This window comes from Entelurus aequoreus, linkage group LG10 (genome assembly GCF_033978785.1).
Source record: "Entelurus aequoreus isolate RoL-2023_Sb linkage group LG10, RoL_Eaeq_v1.1, whole genome shotgun sequence".
In the NCBI taxonomy this organism is placed as follows: Eukaryota; Metazoa; Chordata; class Actinopteri; order Syngnathiformes; family Syngnathidae; genus Entelurus; species Entelurus aequoreus.
In genome coordinates, this window is record NC_084740.1 from 67,908,815 (window position 1) to 67,936,282 (window position 27,468).

The window sequence follows — 27,468 nt, forward strand, 5'->3', positions numbered from 1 at the left end:
TTTAAATTTCGATTCCTAGTTTCGATACCCAGTCCGCCGACCGGAAAAAAAGAATAAGTCCGCCGACCGGAAGAAGAAGCCGCTAAACACCAACGAAGAAGCGCCCACCGCCGGAAGTGTTAGCATAGCCGAGCCTATGTAGCCGAGCGAGTCAGTCAAGCATGGATAGCGGGCGTCGGCGGTCGAAGTGTGGCTTTATTTTACTAAAAAAAATGAAATTTCGGCGAAATGTAACACGTGCGACAGGACTGTTTCGTGCTTAGGAGGGTGCACGTCGAACATGATGAAGCACCTCCGAGTACAAATAAATGCGTGTCCCGTCTTCGACGCGCTGCGCCGACCGTCCTCCTGTGCCTCTTCCTCTGGCTTCGACGCCCAGCCTGGCACCTCGGTGACTGCATTGCAGTCCGAATCCGGTAGGTAAAACAATATATATGCAATAAATAATGTGTTTTGCGCCAACGTCGAGGCAGCTAACGAATTAGCCCGCATATTTTTTCATAGACAATTTACAACCTGCTAGCCAGGCTCCGCGATGTGCTCAGCGTACTCCGTTCACCGTAGCGGCAATGGGGAAGATGTCGGTGCCACAGACGGAAGAGTGCCACAGGAAGGTCACTGCACACATAGTCAAAAGACTGCATCCCTTTTCAGAGGTGGAATCTCCAACATTTAGGTTAGTTAAGCAATAACGTTAGAGCTAAGCTAATTGATACTGGGATAAACAGTAACAGCAACATTACATGTTTGTTTATGTTTGCAGGGATATGGTGAAAACTCTCAACCCAAAATACATACCACCTTCCAGGGACTACCTGTCAAACACATTGATCCCGGCATGGTACAAGAAGAATCGGAATCGAGAATCGGAATCGAGAATCGTCAGGAATCGGAATCGAAACAAAGAATCGGAATCGTTCGAATTCAAACGATACCCAACCCAAGATATGAACATAGATCAACCGGTAAATTGAGAGCTTTGCCTTCCGGCTCAGCTCCTTCTTCACCACAACGGATCGATACAGCGTACGCATTACTGAAGACGCCGCACCGATCCGCCTATCGACCTCACAATCTACTCTTCCCTCACTCGTGAACAAGGTTCCGAGGTACTTGAACTCCTCCACTTGGGGCAAGATCTCCTCCCCAACCCAGAGATGGCACGCCACCCTTTTCCGGGCGAGAACCATGGACTCGGACTTGGAGGTGCTGATTCCCATCCCAGTCGTGAACACAGTCGCTTCACACTCGGCTGAGAACCGATCCAGTGAGAGCTGAAGTAAAATAAACAAGTTAAAACAAAAAAAAGTATATGCTATCCCAATATCTTTACCTGCACAATTTAATTGAATAAAAGCTGCCTTTATAGAGTGAAATAGATGTTCACTTTTGCAGTATGTAGTGATTTGTATTCCTTGGCGATTGCTACATTCACTTTTTGTTCTCTATATATGGTACGGCACTCATGCAAAAGGTGAGGCGACGAGCCAAAAACAACACCCGAGGACACAACAGCCTTTTGTTCTCTCCTTGTTCCCCTTTGCCACACACACACACACACGCACGCACACACACACACACACACACCTGGCCGGCTCTCGTTCTTCAAAGGTGGCGCTTCAGTGGAATAACCGCAGTTGTTTTCAAGTGTGTGCGTTAGCATGTAGTGTATCTTTTGCAACGTTACCCTGCGAGTCATGCGAGCATCGGGGTATGTGGCAAGGCCGACTTCTATTTCCAATGTCGGTTGCCGCCTATAAATCTCCCCGTAATCCAGAGCAGGCTTTTATAAACCATCCGTCCTTCCAACATGCAATCGGTGTTGGCCGGCGGCCAAAAAAAGCCGAGCTGCTGAGTCACTCTGCAGGAGCTGGCATTGAAGCAGCCAAATGTGGTTCAAGTGATCGTGGCTACTTTTCACCTGACAACTGCCTTGTGTAAACCTGTTTCAGGCCTCTGCCAAGCGTGGTTGCTTCAGGCAAGTTACTTTTGGTTAGGGAACGGGATTACGCAGAAACTACAGCAGTGATTTGCATGAAACTTTGCGGGCAGATAGTCGACAAAGAATCTCATCTCATTTGACCTCGGTCAGTGTTAATCAATATGTGGTACCTTGACTTACACATCTCAGCTTATTGTTAGGCTTTAGCTTCGTTTATGCAACTTTTTTTCTAAAAAAACAAAATGACTTTTTTTCCCAAATATATTTCACTTAAATCCTGTAAAATGGCACAATTTTTCTTGTAAAATTTTAACTTTTTTTTCCAATGATACATTTTTTTTACAATATTACTAACCCCCCACCCAAAAAAAAAAAAATTTTTTCATAATATATTTGACTTCAATCTTGTGAAATTTCATAATTTTGTTTTGTAAAATAAAGTAGCAGAATATTCATACAAATTATTGTATGACAACTTTTTGTCACAATCTTGCAACTTGTTGTCTAAAAAACAACATTACTTTTTTTCAAAATATATTTAACTTTAATCCTGTGAAATGGCACAATTTTCTCTTGTACATATTGTACGGAATATATACTGTACTGTGCAATCTACTAATACAAGTTTCAATCAATCAAAAACAAGGTTTTCCAAAATAAGAAAACAACTACAACTCCAGTTATGGAAAAAAGTGCCAACATGGCACTGCCATATTTATTATTGAAGTCACAAAGTGCATTATTTTTTTTTAACATGCCTCAAAACAGCAGCTTGGAATTTGGGACATGCTCTCCCTGAGATAATCCTAATACCCACTACAACTACGGGAAATACTATACTTTGACTTTCACAAAGTGCATGATTTTTTTTATATTTTTTAAACCTCAAATATTTTGGAAAAATTATGTCGGAATATTTTTTCCAAAATATTCAGACATAATTTTTGCACATCCATCCATCCATCCATCCATCTTCTACCGCTTATTCCCTTCGGGGTCGCGGGGGGCGCTGGAGCCTATCTCAGCTACAATCGGGCGGAAGGCGCCACCTCATCGCAGGGCCAACACAGATAGACAGACAACATTCACACACTAGGGCCAATTTAGAGTTGCCAATCAACCTATCCCCAGGTGCATGTCTTTGGAGGTGAGAGGAAGCCGGAGTACCCGGAGGGAACCCACGCAGTCACGGGGAGAACATGCAAACTCCACAAAGAAAGATCCCAAGCCCGGGATTGAACTCACGACTACTCAGGACCTTCGTATTGTGAGGCAGACGCACTAACCCCTCTTCCACTGTGCTGCCCAATGATACATTTTTCTTACAATATTACTAACTTCCCCCCAACCACCAAAAAAAATTTTTTTTTCATAATATATTTGACTTCAATCTTGTGAAATTTCATAATTTTGTTTTGTAAAATAAAGTAGCAGAATATTCATACAAATTATAGTATGACAACTTTTTGTCACAATATTGCAACTTGTCTAAAAAATGAAATTACTTTTTTTCAAAATATATTTAACTGTAATCCTGTGAAATGGCACAATTTTCTCTTGTAAAATTTTAACTTTTGTTCTCAAAATATTCCGACATAATTCTTGTACAATGACACATTTTTCTTACAATATTACTAACATTTTTACCCCCAAAAATATTTTTTTCATAATATATTTGACTCCAATCTTGTGAAATTTCATAATTTTGTTTTGTAAAATAAAATAGGTTTAAGCGTCATAATTAGTTGACTAATTGTTAATATACCGTATTTCCTTGAATTGGCGCAGGGAATATAGTATTCGCACGTCTAGAATTACTGCCGGGTCAAACTCGTTTCTCAAAATAATTAACGCATGCTTGGCCTTATCGCCGGTTTATTATTGAAGCCGGATCAAATTAATTTTGCAAAATATTAATTTTATTATCGCATGTCTATAATTTTCACCGGGTCAAACTCGTTTCGCAAAATATTTAGCATATGGCTAGAACTTCCACCGGGTCAAATTCGTTACGTCACGAGTGACGCATCTGTCCTCATTTTCAAAATGGAGGAAGCTGATTTCAGTAGTTTACAATCGCACAAAGGAAAAAAGATAAAGAGCTATTCAGTAGGATTTAAGGTCCAAGCTATTGAATACCGGTACAGTATGTTAAAGAGAACAGTAAGCAGCTATGTTTTATTAATATACCGTAGCTGCGTGTGTGAAATACTGTATAAGTCATTAAATGACTCCCGCCTCCTGGTGGTAGAGGGCGCTGCCGCGCTAGTGATCCTTCTTGCGACTTCCGGTACTGCAGAAGAAGTGAACACACGCAGCAAGAGATTTTTTTTTTTAACAAGGAGGATTACATACCGGTATCTAAAATAAAACAGGTTTTCTAAACTGGACTTTCAATGGAAGCAGGAGGTAATAATTAAAGGAATATCTCCATCGAGACAGAGACTTTTAAAACGGAAAAAAGAAAATAATGAAGACTTCTATAAACAAGTTATCGATGCTTTTGGTCAGAAGGAGCTGCAAATGGACTCCATTTATAAGTACAGGTAAGACCATAATAACGTTTTTTTTAATTAAATGTGCTTTTCATGATGGTATGCTTACATCACACTCAAAGCGCACGCCTAAATTTTATGGATTCTTTTGGTAAACGCCGGAGTGAGAAGAGGTTTTAAAATAATTACCGCATGCACGGCCATCCCGCCGGTTTCCGGTAAACGCAGGAGTGACAGGAGGTTTTAAATTAATTAACGCCCCTGCGGCTATTCAAGGAAATACGGTAATCGATGACTAGTCGACTATCAAACTAGTCGTTAGTGGCAGCCTTGTGTCACATAGTGAACCCTATCGGTAAATACGGCAGTGAAAAATAAACTAAATTGGACCCTCGATGCTATGGAGCAGATAGAGAATGAGATGGGTCATTGAAAGCTGCCTGCTAAAGTCCCGCATCTGTGATCAAACACACGAGCGGTGCTAGTAGAGTCGCACTGGTGAGAGCCAGGGAACTCCCCGCAGTAAACCAGCCCGTCGAAGTGATGTCATCGAAAGCAGGTCACAGCGGACAAGCGCAGAGAAATGCATCGGGCTCGTAAAAAGACAATCTGGATGACCAGATCTGCGCAGGAATGCTCCTGTGTGGCGACCGCCGACGCTTTACGGCACCGCCTCAATGGTGCCTTTGTGCGTCCGGGCCCAGCTGCTGGTCCGCCAGGGAAAGAAAAAAACCCCGCCGTCCCACATCTTCACATACACAGGCCACCTTTTTATTTTGGGACACACACACACACACACACACACACACACACACACACACACACACACACACACACACACACACACACACACACACACACACACACACAAGGAGCTGTCTGGCCGTATGCAATTTGACAGAGGAATGGTGCAAACATGGACAGTGTAAACCACTGCAGACAGACGCAGGCTGTAATTCTTCTGACGGTACCAGTTAAAAATGATCCCCGCTCCTTTTAGGCAGCATGGCCGCAAATGTACACATGATCCTGTGCAATCCTTGATAAATCGCCCCAATCGGACACAGTTTGGACTGGTGTACCGCACAGCGATGTTTTAAGTCCATTTATTTTGAATGTACAAAAATGTCAACTTTCATGCTCAGTAGAGGTGTCCGATAATGGCTTTTTTGCCGATATCCGATATTCCGATATTGTCCAACTCTTAATTACAGATACCGATATCAACCGATACCGATATATACAGTCGTGGAAATAACACATTATTATGCCTAATTTTGTTGTGATGCTCCGCTGGATGCATTAAACAATGTAACTTTACCATGAATTGATTAAAGTGGACCCCGACTTAAACAAGTTGAAAAACTTATTCGGGTGTTTCCATTTAGTGGTCAATTGTACGGAATATGTACTGTACTGTGCAATCTACCAATACAAGTTTCAATCAATCAATCAAAAACAAGGTTTTCCAAAATAAGAGAACAACTTCCAACTCCAGTTATGGAAAAAAGTGCCAACATGGCACTGCCATATTTATTATTGAAGTCACAAAGTGCATTTTTTTTTTTAACATGCCTCAAAACAGCAGCTTGGAATTTGGGACATGCTCTCCCTGAGATAATCTTAATACCCACTACAACTACGGGAAATACTATACTTTGACTTTCACAAAGTGCATGATTTTTTTAAACATGCCTCAAAACAACAGTTCCAAAAACAATGACGGCACACAGCTTCAGTCCAGAGTATACTAGAGCATACTTGCCAACCTTGAGACCTCCGAATTTGGGAGATGGGGGGGGGGGGGGGGGGGGGGCGGGGTTGAGGTGGGCGGGGCGGGGTTTGGTGGTAGCGGGATGTGCATATTGTAGCGTCCCAGAAGAGTTACTGCTGCAAGGGGTTCTGGGTATTTGTTCTGTTGTGTTACGGTGCGTATGTTCTACCGAAATGTGTTTGTCATTCTTGTTTGGTGTGGGTTGTAACAGTGTTAAAGTTGTTTATACGTTCACCCTCAGTGTGACCTGTATGGCTGTTGATGAAGTATGCGTTGCATTCACTTGTGTGTGTGTAGAAGCCACATATATTATGTGACTGGGCCGGCACGCTGTTTGTAAGGAGAAAAAGCGGACATGACGACAGGTTGTAGAGGTTTCTAAAGGCAGGGCCTTTAAGGCACACACCCAATAATGTTGTCCGGGTGGAAATCGGGAGAAATTCGGGAGAATGGTTGCCCCGGGAGATTTTCAGGAGGGGCATTGAAATTCGGGAGTCTCCCAGGAAAATCGTGAGGTTGAAACCGATAGCGATAATTTCCAATATTACATTTTAAAGCATTTATCGTCCGATAATATCGGACATCTCTAATGCTCAGCCTTGCCGAAAGTCCAATCTGAAGAGTTGCTAAAAACTCACTTCATCCAGACGAATCCACACATGACCCAAGACTTTTGTCCAGGGATGTCCACACTTTTTATGAATACAAATTGAAGGATGCGGGGGCCACTTTGGTACACAGTGTACATTAAAGATACTGAAACCAATTCAATATATGCTGACATGAACACAACATCCATATCTTACCTTTGCCTTATCAGTAACAAAGCATATTCTACATAATTTTGCCCTAAATTGGGCATTTTTAACATGAACATGGTTAACTACAACAGTAGTAGTTAACTTAGTACAGTAGTTAACCATGTTAGTTAGTAGTTAGCCACTCGATGAGACCAAAACAATCAGTCAGCACTCTTCAGCATCGTGGCCACTGATTGGCTCTGGCTCAGGCAGCATTACTAACTTAGCATGCTAACTTTTCAGTCAATTTTGCAGCTAAACACCTCAGAGTCACTTGTTAGTTGACACATGTTGACTGTTAGCATGCTAATGTCAGCGTGCTAACTTTTTAGCTATTATAACATGCGTACGCTTCGTTGTCATATGACTTGGTAGTTGACACATGCCAACTGCTAGCATGCTAATGTCAGCGTGCTAAGTTTTTTTTAGCTAATATTCCATGTGTACGCTTCATTGTCATATGCATTCTGACTGTTAGCATGCTAATGTTAGCGTGTTAACTTTTTTAGCCAAATTTGCAGCTGAATACCTGAGAGTCATATAACTTTGTACTTGACACATGCTGACTGTCAGCATGCTAACTTTTTTAGCTAATATTAAAGGTCTACGCTTCATTGTCATATGACTTGGTACTTGACTCATTCTAACTGTTAGCATGCTAATGTCAGCATGCTAACTTTTTAAGGCAATCTTGCAGCTGAACACCTCAGCCGTAACTTGGTAGTATACACATGCTGTTAGCATATTAATGTTAGCATGATAACTCTGAACTAATTTCACATGCGTAGGCTTCATTGTCATATAACTTGGTCCTTGAAACATGCGGACTGTTAGCATGCTAATGTTGGCGCGCAAACTTTTTTTTTAGCTAATTCTACATGTGTATGCTTTATTGTCATATGACTTGGAACCTGACGCATTCTAACTGTTTGCATGCTAATTTTAGCATGCTAAACTTTTTTAGCCAATTTGGCAGGCGCACACCACTGAGTCATATAACTTGGTCCTTGAAACATGCAGACTGTTAGCATGCTAATGTTGGCGTGCTAACCTTTTTTTTTTTTTAGCTAATTTTACATGCGTATGCTCTATTGTCATATGACTTGGAACCTGACGTATTCTAACTGTTAGCATGCTAATATTAGCATGTTCAACTTTTTTAGCCAATCTTGCAGCTGAACACCTCAGTCATATAACTTGGTAGTTGACACATGCTGACAGTTACCATGCTAATGTGAGTGTGCTAACTTTTTTAAAGCTAATATTACATGCGTACGCTTCATTGTCATATGACTTGGTACTTGACGCATTCTACCTGTTAGCATACTAATATTAGCGTGCTAACTTTTTTAGCCAATTTTGCAGCTGAACACCTCAGAGTCATATAACTTTGTACTTGACACATGCTGACTGTTAGCATGCTAATGTTGGCGTGCTAACTTTTTTTTTAGCTAATTTTACATGCGTACGCTTCATTGTCATGTGACTCGGTACTTGACCCTTTTGTAACTGTTAGCGTGCAATGTTAGCATTTAATTTTCACGTGCACATTTAACCAGTCACACGTAATTTTCCCCAAAATTGCATATTCCAGTTTTTTTGTGTGTGTAACGTTGTTGTTATGCCCATTTGATTGTAGACTCTTACTGACACTTTGGGGCGATATGAAAATACTACGTGTCAGTACTTTGGGCACTTCCGGGTTGACGACGTCAGTTCAGTTCATGAGACAATTGAGAAGTAGACAAGTTGTGTTAGCTCTTACAAGCTCTGGACAAGATAAGTCTGTAAGTAAACTGTTTAACTTGTTTATGTAACTCAATATTAACGTGGAAAGTGGTTAAATTTGATAGTAAGATGTTTATTGAAAAACAATTTTTGTGCACTGTTTCAATGGATATTTTGAGGACTTAAAATGGCTGCCAGTCGTATATTTCCACCATCGAAATAGTTTCAACACTCAGAAGTATTTGTTTGATGATAGTACTGTATATTTGTGTGAAGCTAATATTTACATATTGTGTATTACATGTCAGTATGTTAATTGAATCACATAGCTTATACATTTGTCATTGTGTGTATTTCAGTTTTACAATAAATAACAGTCCAGTGCAAGACAAAAGTAAAGATAGGAAAAGACGAAGCAAGATCAACTACAATAAAGAGCCTAAATGGATTAATCTGCTTTGGAACTTTATTAGACGTCTTGGATTGTTTGTTAGCTGTCTGCCAAGCTGTATAACCTCAACACGTATAGTGAGGGCAGAACAGTTGTAACCCGGGATAATTTTACTTTGTCTTTAAATGGTAAATGGTTGTACTTGTATAGCGCTTTTCTACCCCTTTTTAAGGAGCCCAAAGCGCTTTGACAGTATTTCCACATTCACACACACATTCACACACTGATGTGTTTAAAATGTAATGCGGCCCACAAATGGCACTTGGTTTTGATCCATAATTGTCAGATACATTATTTTGCCCAACAACGCTTCTTATCAAAATAATCAGCTTGACAAATGTTGAGTTCCTCAGGGAAATGTTTGAGATAAACTCATTTTCATGTAAAAATTCCCCACATTCCTCACTTTTTAGTCAAAGCACAATTGTTTTGGATGTGTAGCTGGTTTGGAACACAGAGTATGCTTTTTTTGTTATCCCAAAATAAATACAACTTGAGGTCTCGGCCAACAAAAAGACAACAAAAAAAAAGTCAAAGGATGTGTGAACGGCGTCCAATCATCTGCAAACAACTCTTTGAGCGTCCCTGAGTGGTATTCCGGCATTTGTTTGTATAAATCAGGCTCTGGGTTACAATGAATTCTGGTTAGCACGCACAGGAGGAAACCTCAGAGGAAAGGCCTGGACCGGTGCCCGGCAATATGATTGCGCTGTGTGTCATGCTAGCTGGTTGGGAACAACATCATCCGCCTGGCTCTCTGGACCCAATACTGCAAATGTTTGACATAAATCACATTGTCTCTGAGTCACAAGGAGCAAAACACTAAGACTGCCAACACCGGCTAATCATGTAATATATTCCGGGGTTTGCTTTTTTTGCTTTCATGCTCCTATAAAACGGTCTGGTGACAAATGAAAGCATCCACTTCAAAAGGTAAACGTCATAAGTTAGTGGGTGACATTACACTATTTTGTGTAACTGCTGACAACCCTAGTCAGCAGTGGCGTGCCGTCACTAGAGGCAGGGGAGGCGGGGCCTCACCTGCCGTCATGGAAAGAAAAAAAATGTAAAAAGAAAAAAATAATAATTAAATTATTATATGTATCCAGTGATTATACTAAAGTTATTTCCCATTTAACTTCACCAGTTTTAGATTATTTTTATTTTTATTTTCACATTTGCCGTTCAAATACTGAGAAGAGACGGTGCATTGATCAGCAGCCAGATGAGGCACGTCACTGATTTGTGCCTCAACATGGATTGTGCACAATGACTCGGCTAACTGCTGAGCTGCTGTGCAGTGAGACTGTATTGCTATATGAATTATATCAGCTAACTAAACTATGGCATAGTTTAGTTAGCTGAGGTATATAATGTACAGTGTATTTTGTCAAAAACTGTATGTGTGTAACGTATTTCTTGTGCTGAGCATTCATAAATCTGCTGCAAAAGACGTACTGGTTGAGGCTCGCAGTAATCCGGCCTCCTGGTGGTAAAGGGCGGTAGTGATCCCAGAGATCATTCCTCGGCCGCAGAAGAAAAAAAATAAAAAATAAAAATTTTTGCAATCGATTGTTTATTTCCTCTAGCCTGGACTTTTATTAAAAACATGAAGGATTACATATGTAAAATAAAACAGTTTTCTAAACTGGACTTTCAATCGAAGCAGGAGGTAATAATTAAAGGTATACCAACGCCGGAGCTAAAAGGTTTGCTTTTGACTTCGGGACAGAAGACCCGTTCTTTTCAAACGGCGTGGTACACACGCAAAGGCTGTCCAGCAAGAAAGGTAGGACCATAATAATGTTTTTTTTATTAAATGTGCTTTTTTGTGTGCTACAGTTGTGTAAAGAATGCTGGTATGAGCTTTTAAACATAACCCGTTAACTGCTGCCAATCACATGGTGAATAAGATACTATTTAAGGTTCATATGTTTGTAAATCTGACTGTGATGATGCAGTGCCTCACCAGACATTAACCTCACCGCATGCCACTGCTAGTCAGACACGGAAAGCAGAATGGAAGCTAGACCAACAAAAGGAATTATTACCAACATTCAAATACCAAGTAACTAAAGATGTATGGAAAACTATGTGATTGCAGAGTAATGCCTTTTTCTGGCTAATATAGTATTTATTTTCCATACACAGTGTGGAGACGCTCCCCTAAGCTAATAATAATCACCTCCAAAACGAGAAACAAACTGCACTTCTTGTTATCTTAAGTATAGAGCTGGAATTGCTAAACATACTTCACTACACACCATAGGAGGATACAATAGCTCACCGGTGTCAACGCTAACAAAAGCTAGCGCGCCTGAATGTAAACAAATGCCATGGGTGGCTCTACACCCGACATCCACTGTAATGATACCAAATACAATAGCGTATCTAGTCGAAGGGTTGGAATTGGGGGTTAAATCACCAAAAATGATTCCCGGGCGCGGCCCCCGCTGCTGCCCACTGCTCCCCTCACCTCCCAGGGATTGAACAAGGGGATGGGTCAAATGCAGAGGACAAATTTCACCACACCCAGTGTGTGTGTAACAATCATTGGTACTTTAAAGGCCTACTGAAAGCCACTACTACCGACCACGCAGTCTGATAGTTTATATATCAATGATGAAATCTTAACATTGCAACACATGCCAATACGGCCGGGTTAACTTATAAAGTGCAATTTTAAATTTCCCGGGGAACTTCCGGTTCAAAACGCCTTTGGAGGATGACGTATGCGCGTGACGTCGCGAGGTCCACGGAAGTGTTTGGACCCTTTTGGACACAATACAAACAGGTCTGTTTTCTTCGACAAAATTCCACATTATTCTGGACATCTGTGTTGGTGAATCTTTTGCAATTTGTTCAATGAACAATGGAGGCTGCAAAGAAGAACGTTGTAGGTGGGATCGGTGTATGCGGCTGGCTGTAGCAACACAACAAGGAGGACTTTGTTGGATAGAAGACGCGCTAGCGGCGAACTCACCTTGACTTCCTACGTCTCCGGGCCGCCGACCGCATTGTCGATCGCTGGAACGCAGGTGAGCACGGGTGTTGATGAGCTGAGGAGGGCTGGCTGGCGTAGGTGGAGCGCTAATGTTTTTATCATAGCTCTGACGAGGTCCCGTTGTTAAGTTAGCGTCGTTAGCAACAGCATTGCTAGGCTTCGACAGGCGTCGAATACACATTAACCGTGTATTTACATGTCCAGTGTTTGGTTCGGTGTCTCCTGATAGTAGTATTGTTGATCTTCTGTCTATCCTTCCAGTCAGGGATTTATTTATTTTGTTTCTATCTGCATTTGAGACAGATGCTATCACGTTAGCTCATGCTAAGAGCTTCGTCGATGTATTGTCGTGGAGATAAAAGTCACTGTGAATGTCCATTTCGCCTTCTCGACTCTCATTTTCAAGAGGATATAGTATCCGAGGTGGTTTAAAATACAAATCCGTGATCCACAATAGAAAAAGGAGAGAGTGTGGATTCCAATGAGCCAGCTTGTACCTAAGTTACGGTCAGAGCGAAAAAAGATATCTCTTGAACTGCATTCTAGTCTGTCACTCTAACGTTCCTCATCCACGAATCTTTCATCCTCGCTCAAATTAATGGGGTAATCGTCACTTTCTCGCTCCTAATATCTCTCGCTCCATTGTAAACAACGGGGAATTGTGAGCAGCCCTACCGCTTGTGACGTCACGCTACTTCCGGTAGGGGCAAGGTTTTTTTATCAGCGAGCAAAAGTTGCGAACTTTATCGTCGATTTTCTCTACTAAATCCTTTCAGCAAAAATATGGCAATATCGCGAAATGATCAAGTATGACACATAGAATGTATCTGCTATTCCCGTTTGAATAAAAAAAATTCATTTCAGTAGGCCTTTAACTTTTAACTTATACACTACTATGATTACATCGATATTTTTTATCGTCACAAAATTTTTTGCCTTTTTTTTTTATTTATATTATGTTTGTAAACTCAGGAAATATGTCCCTGGACACATGAGGAATTTCAATATGACCAGTCATATGTCCACTGATGTTTAAAAACTCTACACTCGGAGTCTACTTTACATTTCCCCAACAATTTCTGCATTTTTCCCCTCGTGCACTAATTGACTGAAAGAGCGTGATGATGTCACGTTACCATTAGGAAAATGCATTTTTAGACAATATGATTTGCCTGAGCGGCTATGAGACCCCGAGAGTAACAAGCAGTAGAAAATGGATTGATGGACAGATTTTTTTTTTTTATTATTATTATTTTTTACCCGGGACTACCTGCGGGCCAGATTTTGGATGCTGGCGGGCCGTATCTGGCCCGTGGGCCGTAGTTTGGGGACCCCTGCTGTATGTCGTTATCGGGATTACTTATATGTATTATTATTATTAATTTTTTTTTAAACCTTCGATTTCCATTCGGCGGCTTTGATTAATCGTTTAATGTAGCTGTTGGCAAACTTTTATCGTCAAGTACCACCTCAGAAAAAATGTGACTCTCCAAGTACCACCACAATGACCAACATTAAAATACAGTAGCGTAGTAGGTCTAAGTATTCATAAAAAACAAGGCAGAGGTTTTATTAGTATTTCATATTTTTGGCCACTGCAAGATTTGACACAATTTGAACAGTAATATTGTATTTGAATATTTAATTATGTGATTCTTTGGCGTACCACTTGATAGACCAGAGTTTAACGAGTGTACCTAATGAAAATGTATCAAATCAAGTCCACACGGAGTGCCAGGAACTTTAAATACAAGAACAAAGTCTTATTTATCATTTATTTAATGGGTATCATGGGATTGTACCTTTAATTAATTCGAAACTAGCCACTAGAAATCTCCCAAACTTTGAATGCAATCAGTTAGCGGTACCCAAATATTTTCCACTCAGGGCCGCACACTGAGGAGTGAAACAATGCGGGGGCCATTTTAATATTTTTCATTTTCAAAGATGATACAGCCTGCATGTTAGCAAAAAAAAAGCTTAAACGAGGCGAGATTAACCGCAGTGTGCTGTAGGTGGGATAGGGTGAGGAAATCAAGCGCTCTCGTATCGGAAATGTGCCTCGAGCTCATTGTAAACAAACATGGCGTACATCATTTGGGACTTCTTCGCCGGTTCAGAGGAAGAAATTTTGCACCAAATGTTTTGCACAAGGAGGGAAAAAAAAACATCATGTCAAACCCTGTCAGCCACCTGAGCAGCCAGCAGGGGCTCTTAACCTTTTTGTCCCTGGGGCCCAACTTTTTCACACAAATATTAACACTGAATTAGTAATCATACTCTTGATTTTAATCACATTCAATAATTATATGTAATCTACAACATTATCAAAGGACATGAAAGCATGTTTTAATCACAAATATTTGTATTTATTTAACCCATAAACCCTAGGCTTAGAAAATAAGTACTAACCGATTCTACTGCATAAAATAACTCCTAAATAACTGACAAAATACATTTACATACAATTATGTTGTGCTAAAAGAAATCAACTAAATTAATATTAAACATGTTTCCTAACTCAAATGTCCATACAATTAAAGTCCAATTAAAAACACAGCTTCACCGCTTTAGTCCTATTTTTTTTCGCTTAAGAAAAACTATGACTTTAGCTCCAGTTTGTTTGATATTGCCATTACTGCCCCGAGTGGTGGAACTGTGTATTACAACTGAGGAACGCTACAGGACCACAGCTGAGAAAGATATGTTTTCGGGAGGCCCTACAGGGGGTACTCGCAGCCCAACATGGTTAAGAAACCACTGCTAAAGAAGGTGCCTCAAAGCCAACTGCAAAAAAATGTGTACACATTATATTTAAAACTACATTTAGAAAAATTATAGATATAAATAAGACAGTTATCAGTATCGTCCTTGCAGCAGGAGGCGGGAAGTTATCTGTTTCGGTATTGGCTTGGAAACAAAAAAAACATCCCTTGTTTTCAGTGTCAACAGTTCAACTTTTTCCCGTTACTTTACACCAGAGGTGTCCGTTTGCGGCCTGCGGCTAATTTTGTAACGGCCTGCGCCACATTCTAAAAATACTATTACAAAACAAAACAAAGTGGCATAAAAGAGCATACAGGTGAAAAGTTTAAATGTTGACGCTAATAACACAAAGCTGCCATGCAGGCTGTTTTTTTAATTTTATTTAAAACTGTCATTGCTTGAAAAAAAAAAAAAGAATCAAAATCAATGTTTTTATGAATTATTGACATAGTCATAGCTCCAATTACTTCACATCAAATATTCAATTTTGACATTATTTGAGGGCAATATATTGCATATTTTGTGTGCTTGGCATAAAACAAACAATAAAAAAAATTATAAAAACTTATAATTGAGGGATGGATCTAAATATGATCTAGAGCAGTGGTCTCAAACTCAATTTACCTGGGGGCCACTGAATGCAGAAACTGGGTGAGGCTGGGCCGCAAGAAAAGATTTCTTAAAAAATAATCTAACATGCACTTTTTAATGAATTCACCTTCTTTGAATGGCTTTCCCGCCCTAGCAACCATCTCACTCACCATGTAGCTAGCTTTGACTGCTGCATCGCCGTGGAGTTTACCGTTAGGGTAGCACAATTAGCCCCGAATGGGCTAACATCACCACTAACGTGTTACACGTCTGATTCGCCCAGCGACTCCCTGTCGGAGTATCAGCGCTGGGGTCCAGTGCACCACTCTTTTGTATTGTCGCTCGCTCCTTCGGCGGAGTGCTTTGGAAGCTCGTCTTCCCCGCCCGGACTGTTTACAACAGGGGCGGGAGCGAGCAGGCGGGCGAGCGAGGGAGGCAGGGAGGGAGGGAGGAAGAGCGTGTGCAGGTGTTGTGGAAAAGCGGCAAAATGTTTCTCTGGTTGCATCATGCAAGTGACGTCAATGCATACTTGCCAACCTTGAGACCTCCGAATTCGGGAGATGGGGTATGGGGGGCAGCGGGGGTGTTTTTTGTAGCCAGGAAGAGTTAGGGCTGCAAAGGATTCTGGGTATTTGTTCTGTTGTGTTTATGTTGTGTTTAGGTGTGGATGTTCTCCCGAAATGTGTTTGTCATTCTTGTTTGGTGTGGGTTCACAGTGTGGCGCATATTTTTAACAGTGTTAAAAAATAAATAAAATAAAATATGACCACCCTCAGTGTGACATGTATGGCTGTTCCTCAAGTATGTCTTGCAATAACTTGCGTGTGTCTGCAGAAGCCTTATACAACATGTGTCTGGGCCGGCACGCTGTTAGTATGGAGAAAAAGATGATGCGGTGACAGTTTCTATAGGACACTAAAGGCATTGTCATCACGGCACGCCCTCGACATTGTCGAGAGCCGTCAAGCGCCATTCATTTAAAAACTCGCGGGCCACACTAACATAAACTTTCATATTAAGATGGGGGCCGCAAAATAATGTCTCGCGGGCCGCAATTGGCCCACGGGCCGCGTGTTTGAGACCCCTGATCTAGAGGCTTAGGAGTTGAAAGTTAAAAAAAAAAATTATGTATGATTTATTTAATACTTTATGAGTTGAGCCCTTTTGGATCCCCAATAATATTAGTGGGGTTTTTTTTATAAATCGTCATTGCTTAATCAATGGTGTTAAAATTATTGACAGTTTTAGGGCTTCAATTATTTAACATCAAATATTCCACTTTGAAATATGTTTAGAGGAAAATATTGCATTTTTGGAGCATGTCATATAAAAAATAGTTTTTTTTAAAAAAAAGCATGAAACAAACAATAAAAAACATAAAAAAATAATAAAAACTTATAATCGACAGATGGATCTAAAGATCATCTAGACACTAAATTGTTAAAAGTAAAAAAATAATGTATGATTTATTTTTAACACATTTATGATTTAAGCCTCTTGGATTCCCCAAATTTTAGTGTTTTTTTTTTTTATAAGTAGTCATTGCTCAAAAAATAATGCATAAATGGTGTTAAAATTGTTGACAGTTTTAGGGCTCTAATTACTGAACATCAAATGTTCCACTTTGAAATATGTTTTGTGGAAAATATTGCATTTTTGTTGCATGTCATATAAAAACTTTAACTTTAGAAAAATGGCATTAAACAAACAATAAAAAACATAAAAAATAATAAAAACATATACTCGAACAGATGGCTCTAGATATGACCCTGAGACTTAAGTGTTGAAAGTCAAAAAATTATGTATGATTTAGCCTCTTTGGATCCCCAATAATTTTAGTGGTTTTTTAAATAAACGGTCATTGCTCAAAAAATAATAATGAGTTAACGGTATTATGACTTTTTGACATTTTTAAGTCTCCAATTATTTAACATCAAATATTCCACCTTCAAATATTTTGGGGGGGTTAATATTCCATTTGCTGGTCATTTAAAAAAAAACTTTTCAAAAAAGAGCATAAAACAAACAATAAAAAACATTAAAAAAATAATAAAAACTTATAATCGAGGGATAGATCTAAAGATGATCTTGAGACTTAAGTGTTGAAAGTAGAAAACAATGCATTATTTATTTTTAACACTTTTATAAGTTGAACCCTTTTGGATTCCCAATAATTTTAGTGTTTTTTACTAAAGTGATATTGCTCAAAAAATAAAAATGCCTTAAAATCAAAGTATTATGAATTGACATTTTTATGGCTCCAATTACTTTACATCAAATATTCCACTTTGAAATATGTTTTGGGGAAAATATTTCATTGTTTGGTGCTTGTCATTTTAAAAAACTTTTAAAAAAGAGCATCAAACAAACAATAAAAAACAGAAAAAATAATGACATATAATTGACGGGTGGATCTAAAGATGATCTAGACACTTAAGAGTTGAAAGTAAAATAAATGATGTATGATTTATTTTTAACACTTTTATGAGTTCAACCCTTTTGGATTTCCCATAATTGTGGTGTTTTTTTAATAAACTGTCATCGCTCAATAAATAATAATGCATTAAAATCTAAGTATTATGAATTATTGACATGCTTAAGGCTCCAATTACTTCACATCAAATATTCCACTTTGAAATATTTTTTTGGGAAAACATTGCATTTTTTGGTGCTTGTCATTTAAAAAAAACATTTTGAAAAGCGCATCAAACAAACAATAAAAAACAAAAAATAATAATGACTTATAATCGAGGGATAGATCTAAAGATGATCTAGTGACTTAAGTGTTGAAAGTTACAAAAATTATGTCGGATTTATTTTTAACACTTTTATGAGTTGAATCCTTTTGGATTCCCAATAATTTTAGTGTTTTTTTAAATAAACTAAAACTTTTTAAACTTAAAAAAAAAAAAAATGTCATTGTTCAAAAAATAATAATGAATTAAAATCAATGTTATTATGCATTATTGACATTTTTAAGGTTCCAATTATTTAACATCAAATATTCCACTTTTAAATATTTTTGGGGGATAATATTGCATTTTTGGTGCTTGTCATTTAAAAAACTTTTTGAAAAAAAGAGCTTAAAACAAACAATAAAAAATAATAATTTATAATCAAGAGACTTAAGTAAACCAACGGTATAATGAATTATTTACATTTTAAGGCTCCAACTACTTCACATCAAATGTTCTCACTTCGAACTATTTATTTTTTGGGGGGGGGGGTTTGCAAATGTTGTGGTTTTGCCATAAAAACAGGGCCATAAAACAAAATAAATAAAACATTATATACACAGATCTGAAGTTGATTTAGAGATTTAAGCATTCAAAACAAAATAATACAAGAGTTCATTTTTAACATTTTTATGACTAAGACTGAGAAACTTGAGGGGAGCCCTATAGGTTAAAAATGTGTATATTGTTCTGGTCTGGAAATTAAAAAACACCAAAATGCATGCTTTGATTTTTCAGTGTGCATACTTCAGCGGAAAACAGTTTGGACACCCCAGTTTTGCACTTACTTGCGTTTTTATTCCACTTTATGTTTTTTTGTGAAGTATATTTAGGCTATGTCTACACTAAGCCGGATAACCCCTTAAACGAATAATTATTTAGCCTAAGCCCCGTTTCAGCCACACTAAACCAGCGTTTAAGGTTCCCCTCCTCGGACAATTTTTTACACTGGTAAGTGTGCCGTGTATTTGTTGAATCTCCGGCTCTTAGCTTTGTACGGACTCATTGATTGTTTACAAACTGAGTTTGGAGAGGAGGTGACGCAAGAAAGACCGCGCCCCACACCGGAAGTGACGTCAGAAAGAACGCGGCACAGCCAGCATCATAATAAAGCTGTTTTGTAACTCGGAGCTAACTACTGGAAAGATAAAGGCGAATCATCCAGACATGCCCGTGTTTCTCCTTCTTCTACACGCTTGTGGAAATCACACATGAATACCTTAAGAGAAAGCGATTGCAGCTATTTGGGATACAACACTTCTCAGACGGCAAGAGAACTTACGAAAGTCCAGGTCAGCTGTGATTCTACTTACCGAAAAACTTTGTCCGTTTGTCGAAGGAGAGTCAACGAGAACATGGGCTACCGTGGATGTGATAAAAAAGGTAGCGTGTGCTTTGTATTACCTGGCCGTCAAGTGAAGACTACGGAAAACGGCGAATGCTTTTGGACTGGCAAAGCAGACTGTATCAGTTATTGTCCGCCATGTATGTCGCGGGCTCAACGTCTAGGTCCAGAGTTTATAAAGTCACCAAAAACAAATGGACAATGAAGGTGAAGGCAAAAGAGTGAGGAGCGTCCTGACCAGATATTTAGATCCGTAGATTGATTGATGTAAAATGTTTTTTATCACATTGTTTACGTGTCTAATAAAAATTTGATTAATTTATGACTACAATAGGGCCCCACAGCATACTGGATTCCAGTTAATTGAAATACCACAACACTGGATGTTGGTCAGATAAATTCAAATTTAAGAACTTGCACACAAAGCAACACTGGAGGTGACTATGATGTACGCATTTTCCGCGCATGCGTACTAGGTCGCGTTGCGCCGGCGGACGGAGGGGGAGAGGGAGTCTTAAACGACCATTGTGTGTGTGGACAAGGATAAGGTTAGGTGGGATGTACCCTGGATAAGCTTAGCCGGTTTAGGCCCCATTTACACTAAGCCGGATAAGGTTATCCAGGATAAATCACACCTAACCTTATCCGTGTCCACACACAACAATGCCACCGTTTAAGACCCCCGCCCCCCTCCGGCACAACGCGACATAGTGCGCATGCGCGGGGGAAAAAATAAATCCTCCTGAGCGTCCATCTGCTCCAAGCTCTCCAGTAGATGACTTTACTTCACTGTGAAGTTGTTATTCAAAAGAGTTATATTGTAAATACTTTTCTGTGCATTTTACATTTGTTTGCTGTGTTTTGTGTGCAAGTTTTTAAATTAAAATGTATCTCCTTTGAACAATATCCAGTGTTGTGGTATTTTAATGAACTAGAATCCAGTGGAGTGTGGGGTCCTATTGTCGTAAATCACACCTGAGACATCATACATGAATCAAATCTTTAATCGACATGAGAAAGTAGACAATGCGATAAAGAACATTTAACAACAATGACAACAATTAATCTAGAGATCTAACTACCTGCTCAGGACACTCCTCACTCTTTTGCCTTCACCTTCATTGTCCATTTTTGCAATCCAGCCTGGGCTTGGAGGCTGAAAATGGCGGTCATACTCCAATGCGGCAACCCCGGACTGCTCGTTAAGTGGCTCCTTCATGGCTTCACAGTAGTTATGGAGTACAAAATGTCCATGGGGGGGCGCAGTGAACCAAAGCGTGCCTTCAGTCGTCCAAACGCAAACTCGATGACCATTCGGGCCTTGCACAGAGAATACCCAAAGGTATTGTTGTTGTGGGTTGACTCCACCGTTGGGGTATTCTTCCGTGAGATATGGCGTCAGGGGATAAGCTGGGTCACCCAAAAGAAAAACAGGGACTGGATCTTCATCTTCCAGCAGTTGTTTGGGACACGAGGAGATGGTTCCATCTTTCAGCTGCGCGCTAATGGCGGAGTTAGCGAAGATGTGGGCATCATGTACGCTGCCTGGCCATTTCACAGTCACATCCATACAGCAATATTTGTAGTCACACACACATCACATCCACGGGAGGAAGGGACAAGGTTCTTCGGTAAGTAGAATCACAGCTGACCTGGACATTCGAAAGTTTACTTGCCGTCTGAGATGTGTTGTATCCCAAATAGCTGCAATCGCGCGTTTCCTTCACTTAAGGTATTCATGTGTGATTTCCAAAAGCGTCTGGTCATGTAGAAGGAGGAGAAACACGGGCATGTCTGGATGATCCGCCTCCGTCTTATTTATGAAGCTGGCTGTGGCGCGGTCTTTCTGGCGTCACTTCCTGTGTGGGCGCAGTCTTTCTAGCGTCACTTCCTCTCCGAACTCAGTTTGTAAACGATCAATGAGTCCATACAAAGCTAAGTGCTGGAGATTCAAGAGATACATGGCTGACTTACCCGTGTAAAAATGTGTCCGAGGAGGGGGACCTTAAACGCTGGTTTAGTGTGGCTGAAACGGGGCTAAGCTAAATAATTATTCATTTAAGGCAGTGGTCCCCAACCTTTTTTTGCACCACGGACCGGTTTAACGTAGGCATTATTTTCAGGGACCGGCTTTTCACCTGTGCCAGATAAATACAGAAAAAATAAGTGCATGAAAAATACAACTCACTATAGCTGAATTAGTGGGAGCCCTGGGCTTGTTTCTTTGCAATGAGATGCAAATGGAAATCAGCCTTTGACTACAATCTGTCTTATATTTTATATGTTCATTAATGTGCATTATATCATGTCACAAAGCTATGAAAATATAACCAATGGCAACTTACTATGGAGGAGTGTTATTGTACATCTATAAACAAGCTTATTGGTGTGTCTGGTGGGACAGATCACACCTCACTCCTACCCACTTTTTCAAAGTGGGCTGGCTCAGGGTGGAGGACAGAGTAAAACAACTTGCACTGAGCCTAGTCTATAAAATCCGCTACACCTCCCTGATACCGAAGTACATGTCAAAATACTTAACGTAAATGACCGCCATAATCACAACACCAGAGGGAGCTCCACTAACCACGTCAAAACCCAGATTCCGAACTAACAAAGGTCTTAACTCATTCTCTTTCTATGCCACATCAATGTGGAATGCGCTCCCGACAGGTGTAAAAGAAAGGGCATCTCTATCCTCCTTCAAAACCGCAATAAAAGTACATCTCCAGGCAACTTCAACCCTAAACTAACACCCTCCCCGGATTGTTAATAATCAAATGTAAATAATCAAATGTAGATACTTTTTCTTATGCTTTCTGATCTCTCTCTCTCTCTCTCTCTATGTCCACTACTTGCTGTACATATCCTACCAAGTCAGACCTACACTGTTTCAATGTCCATTTCTCTGTTCTCAATTGTTGATGACTGAAATGATGATAACAACCAAACCTAACCCCGCCGCCCCCTCCACATCCCACACCCCGGATTGTAAATAATGTAAATAATTCAATGTATATACCCTGATGATTATCTTGTGTGATGACTATTATGATGATAGTATATATCTGATAGTATATATCTGTATCATGAATCGATTTAAGTCAGGGGTGTCCAAAGTGCGGCCCGGGGGCCATTTGCGGCCCGCAGCTAAAATTGCAAAATTGATAATATTGCAAAATTTTTTAAAAACATTTTAAAAAAGTGGAATGAGGTGAAATCTAACAAGAAAAAGTTGCAATGTTGACACAAAGCTGCCATGGAGGCTGTTTTTTTTCTTTTGTCTTTATTTATTTTTCTTTTTTTTGCCATTGCAAAAAAAAAAAAAAATAGACTAAAAATCTATGTTATAATGAATTATTACTTAAAAAATATCACTTTAAAATGTTTTATGTGGAAAAAATATTGCATATATTGTGTGGTTGCCATATAACAACATCAAAGTTTAATTTGACAAAAGAGCATAAAACAAACAAAATAATAGTTCAAACGTAAAATCGACAGATATATCTGAAGTTGATCTCGTAATTTAAGTGTTAAAAGTAAAAAAAAAACTAATAAAAATGTATCACTTTATGAGTGGGGGGACCTTTTGGATCCCAAATATATTTAGTAGGATTTTATTTAACTTTTCACTGTGCTTACTCAAAAATATTAAAGAATTAAAACCAATGGTGTCCTGCATTATTGATCTTTTAAGGCTCTAATTACTAAATACTGCATAATTCAGTTTTACTATAAAAAACAAAGTTGTCTTTGACAGAAAAGGCATAAAACCCTTTTTTACTTTTTATCAACCTGAAGTTAATATAGAGATTTATTGTAAGCGTTAATGCTAGGTTCACACCAACGGCGCTTTGACGGCGCTTTAAAGCGGCATGCAAAGCGGCGTTAAAGCGTAACAAAGCGTGATTAAAGCGTGAGGGTCGTAATGGATCGTGGGAAAGCTTGTAGTGAAGCGGGACATGCGGCAAGATCGGCAACATTTTTTAAACAGTTTAAAAAAATTTGGCGCTCTGTCAAGAATGGAATAAAGCGCCGAGAGCGTATCAAAGCGTGACAAAGCGTGACAAAGCTCAGCAAAGCTTGACTCAAAGCGTAGGAAAGCTTAACAGATCTTGGTTCAAAGCGCGCACCCCAGTCGCCACCGCATGCCACCAGACGACCCTCACGCTTTAACGCCGCTTTGCATGCCGCTTTAAAGCGCCGTCAAAGCGCCGTTGGTGTGAACCTAGCATTACAAACGTTCGTAGCACCTCTTCCAAATGACGGCGCTTTGCTCGCCGCTTTGCTCGCCGCTTTAAAGCGCGGCAGACGCCGTTGGTGTGTACCAGGCATAAATAAAAAATAATAAAAATGTGACTTATTTTTAACATTTTAATGACTGAGACCCTTTATGGTCCCCGGTAGCCCTAAAGGTTAAAAAAAAAAATCCATATATTTTGTTAAGGTTTGAAAATGAAAAATATCAAAATGGCCCCCGCATGCTTAAATTTTTCCGTGCGCGGCCCTCAGTGGAAAAAGGTTGGACACAACCGACTTAAACAAGTTGAAAAACTGATTGATTGATTGATTGATTGATTGAGACTTTTATTAGTAGGTTGCACAGTGAAGTACATATTCCGTACAATTGACCACTAAATGGTAACACCCGAATAAGTTTTTCAACTTGTTTAAGTCGGGGTCCACTTAAATTGATTCATGATACAGATATATACTATCATATATACTATCATCATAATACAGTCATCACACAAGATAATCACATTGAATTATTTACATTATTTACAATCAGGAGTGTGGAGGGGTGGGGGGGTGGGGATATGGACATCAAGTAGTGGACATAGAGAGAGAGAGAGAGAGAGAGAGAGAGAGAGAGAGAGAGAGAGAGAGAGAGAGAGAGAGAGAGAGAGAGAGAGAGAGAGAGAGATCAGAAGGCATAAGAAAAAGAATCTGCATTTGATTGTTTACATTTGATTATTAGCAATCCGGGGAGGGTGTTAGTTTAGGGTTGTAGCTGCCTGGAGGTGAACTTTTATAGCGGTTTTGAAGGAGGATAGAGATGCCCTTTCTTTTATACCTGTTGGGAGCGCATTCCACATTGATGTGGCATAGAAAGAGAATGAGTTAAAGGCCTACTGAAATGAATTTTTTTTATTTAAACGGGGATAGCAGATCTATTCTATGTGTCATACTTGATCATTTCGCGATATTGCCATATTTTTGCTGAAAGGATTTAGTATAGAACAACGACGATAAAGATTGCAACTTTTGGTATCTGATAAAAAAAAGGCTTGCACCTACCGGAAGTAGCGTGACGTAGTCAGTTGAACATATACGCAAAGTTCCCTATTGTTTACAATGATGGCCGCATGAAGTGAGAGAGATTCGGACCGAGAAAGCGACAATTTCCCCATTAATTTGAGCGAGGATGAAAGATTTGTGGATGAGTAAAGTGCAAGTGAAGGACTAGTGGGGAGTTGAAGCTATTCAGATAGGGAAGATGCTGTGAGAGCCGGGGGTGACCTGATATTCAGCTGGGAATGACTACAACAGTAAATAAACACAAGACATATATATACTCTATTAGCCACAACACAACCAGGCTTATATTTAATATGCCACAAATTAATCCTGCATAAAAACACCTGCGTGTTTGTTATGCTAGCTCCTAGCTCCTCTGCTAGCTCCTAGCTCCATAGAACACGCCAATACAATTCAAACACCTGATCAACACACACAATCACTCAGCCCAAAAGACCGTTTACCTAACCCAAGGTTCATAAAGCTTATATATTTTTTAAAAGTTACGTACGTGACGCGCACATACGGTCAAGTTATCGAATGTTTAGCAGCCAAGGCTGCATACTCACGGTACCTGATATTCAGCTGGGAATGACTACAACAGTAAATAAACACAAGACATATATATACTCTATTAGCCACAACACAACCAGGCTTATATTTAATATGCCACAAATTAATCCTGCATAATAACACCTGCGTGTTTGTTATGCTAGCTCCTAGCTCCTCTGCTAGCTCCTAGCTCCATAGAACACGCCAATACAATTCAAACACCCGATCAACACACACAATCACTCAGCCCAAAAGACCGTTCACCTAACCCAAGGTTCATAAAGCTTATATATTTTAAAAAAGTTACGTACGTGACGCGCACGTACGGTACGGTACGTGTTATGCTAGCTCCTAGCTCCTCTGCTAGCTCCTAGCTCCATAGAACACGCCAATACAATTCAAACACATGATCAACACACACAATCACTCAGCCCAAAAGACCGTTCACCTAACCCAAGGTTCATAAAGCTTATATATTTAAAAAAAGTTACGTACATACGCAAAAAAAAGCCAAAGCTGCATACTCACAGTAGCACGTCTGCGTCTTTGTCATCCAAATCAAAGTAATCCTGGTAAGAGTCTGTGTTGTCCCAGTTCTCTACAGGCGTCTGTGTATCCAAATCAAAAGTCCTCCTGGTTAGAGTCTCTGTTATCCGAGTTCTTCCATCTTGACTGCATCTTTCGGGAATGTAAACAAAGAAGCGCCGGCTGTGTACTGTTGTGGCTGACTACGTTCGAAAAATACGTCCATTTCGCACCGACAACTTTCTTCTTTGCTTGCTCGGCTTCCTTCTCCATAATGCAATGAACATGATTGAAACAGATTCACGAACACAGATGTCCAGAATACTGTGGAATTATGAAATGAAAACAGAGCTTTTTCGTATCGGCTTCAATGTGGAAGGCATACCCGTGTTCGTCGGGCTACGTCACACGCATACGTCATCCTCAGAGGCGTTTCGAACCGGAAGTTTAGCGGCAAATTTAAAATGTCACTTTATAAGTTAACCCGGCCGTATTGGCATGTGTTATAATGTTAAGATTTCATCATTGATATATAAACTATCAGACTGCGTGGTCGGTAGTAGTGGGTTTCAGTAGGCCTTTAAGACCTTTGTTAGTTCGGAATCTGGGTTTAACGTGGTTAGTGGAGCACCCCCTGGTGTTGTGGTTATGGCGGTCATTTACGTTAAGGAAGTAGTTTGACATGTACTTCGGTATCAGGGAGGTGTAGCGGATTTTATAGACTAGGCTCAGTGCAAGTTGTTTAACTCTGTCCTCCACCTTGAGCCAGCCCACTTTAGAGAAGTGGGTAGGAGTGAGGTGGGATCTGGGGTGGAGGTCTAGAAGTAACCTGACTAGCTTGTTCTGAGATGTTTGGAGTTTAGATTTGAGGGTTTTGGAGGTGCTAGGGTACCAGGAGGTGCATGCGTAATCGAAAAAGGGTTGAACGAGAGTTCCCGCCAGAATCCTCAAGGTGCTTTTGTTGACCAGAGAGGAAATTCTGTAGAGAAATCTCGTTCGTTGGTTAACCTTTTTGATTACCTTGGTTGCCATTTTATCACAGGAAAGGTTAGCCTCTAGAATGGAACCTAGGTAGGTGACCTCATCTTTCCTGGTGATGACACTGTCACCTACTTTTATGGTGAAGTCATTGACTCTCTTAAGTTTGATGTGGGACCCAAACAGGATGGATTCTGTTTTACCCAAGTGGATGGATAGCTTGTTGTCAGCGAGCCAGGTGCAAGTTCTATTATATTAAATACTTTATATTATATACTTATTCGGGGGTTACCATTTAGTGGTCAATTGTACGGAATATGTACTTCACTGTGCAACCTACTAATAAAAGTCTCAATCAATCAATCAAAACAGGCGAAAGGTAAGTCGGAGAAAATGCAGTCATTTTATAAGTTATTTAATGTTTCTCTGCGGCCCGGTAGCAAATGCGTCACGACCCGGTACCGGTCCCCGGACCGGT

General features: G+C 39.9%; 1 protein-coding gene across 2 annotated transcripts in view; it reads right to left on the minus strand.

Annotated features, from left to right (window-relative positions):
* LOC133658958 (aryl hydrocarbon receptor-like) overlaps nucleotides 1–27,468 on the minus strand; it is a 107,819-nt gene that overhangs the window by 79,194 nt on the left and 1,157 nt on the right. The gene's annotated exons all lie outside the window — the stretch shown is intronic.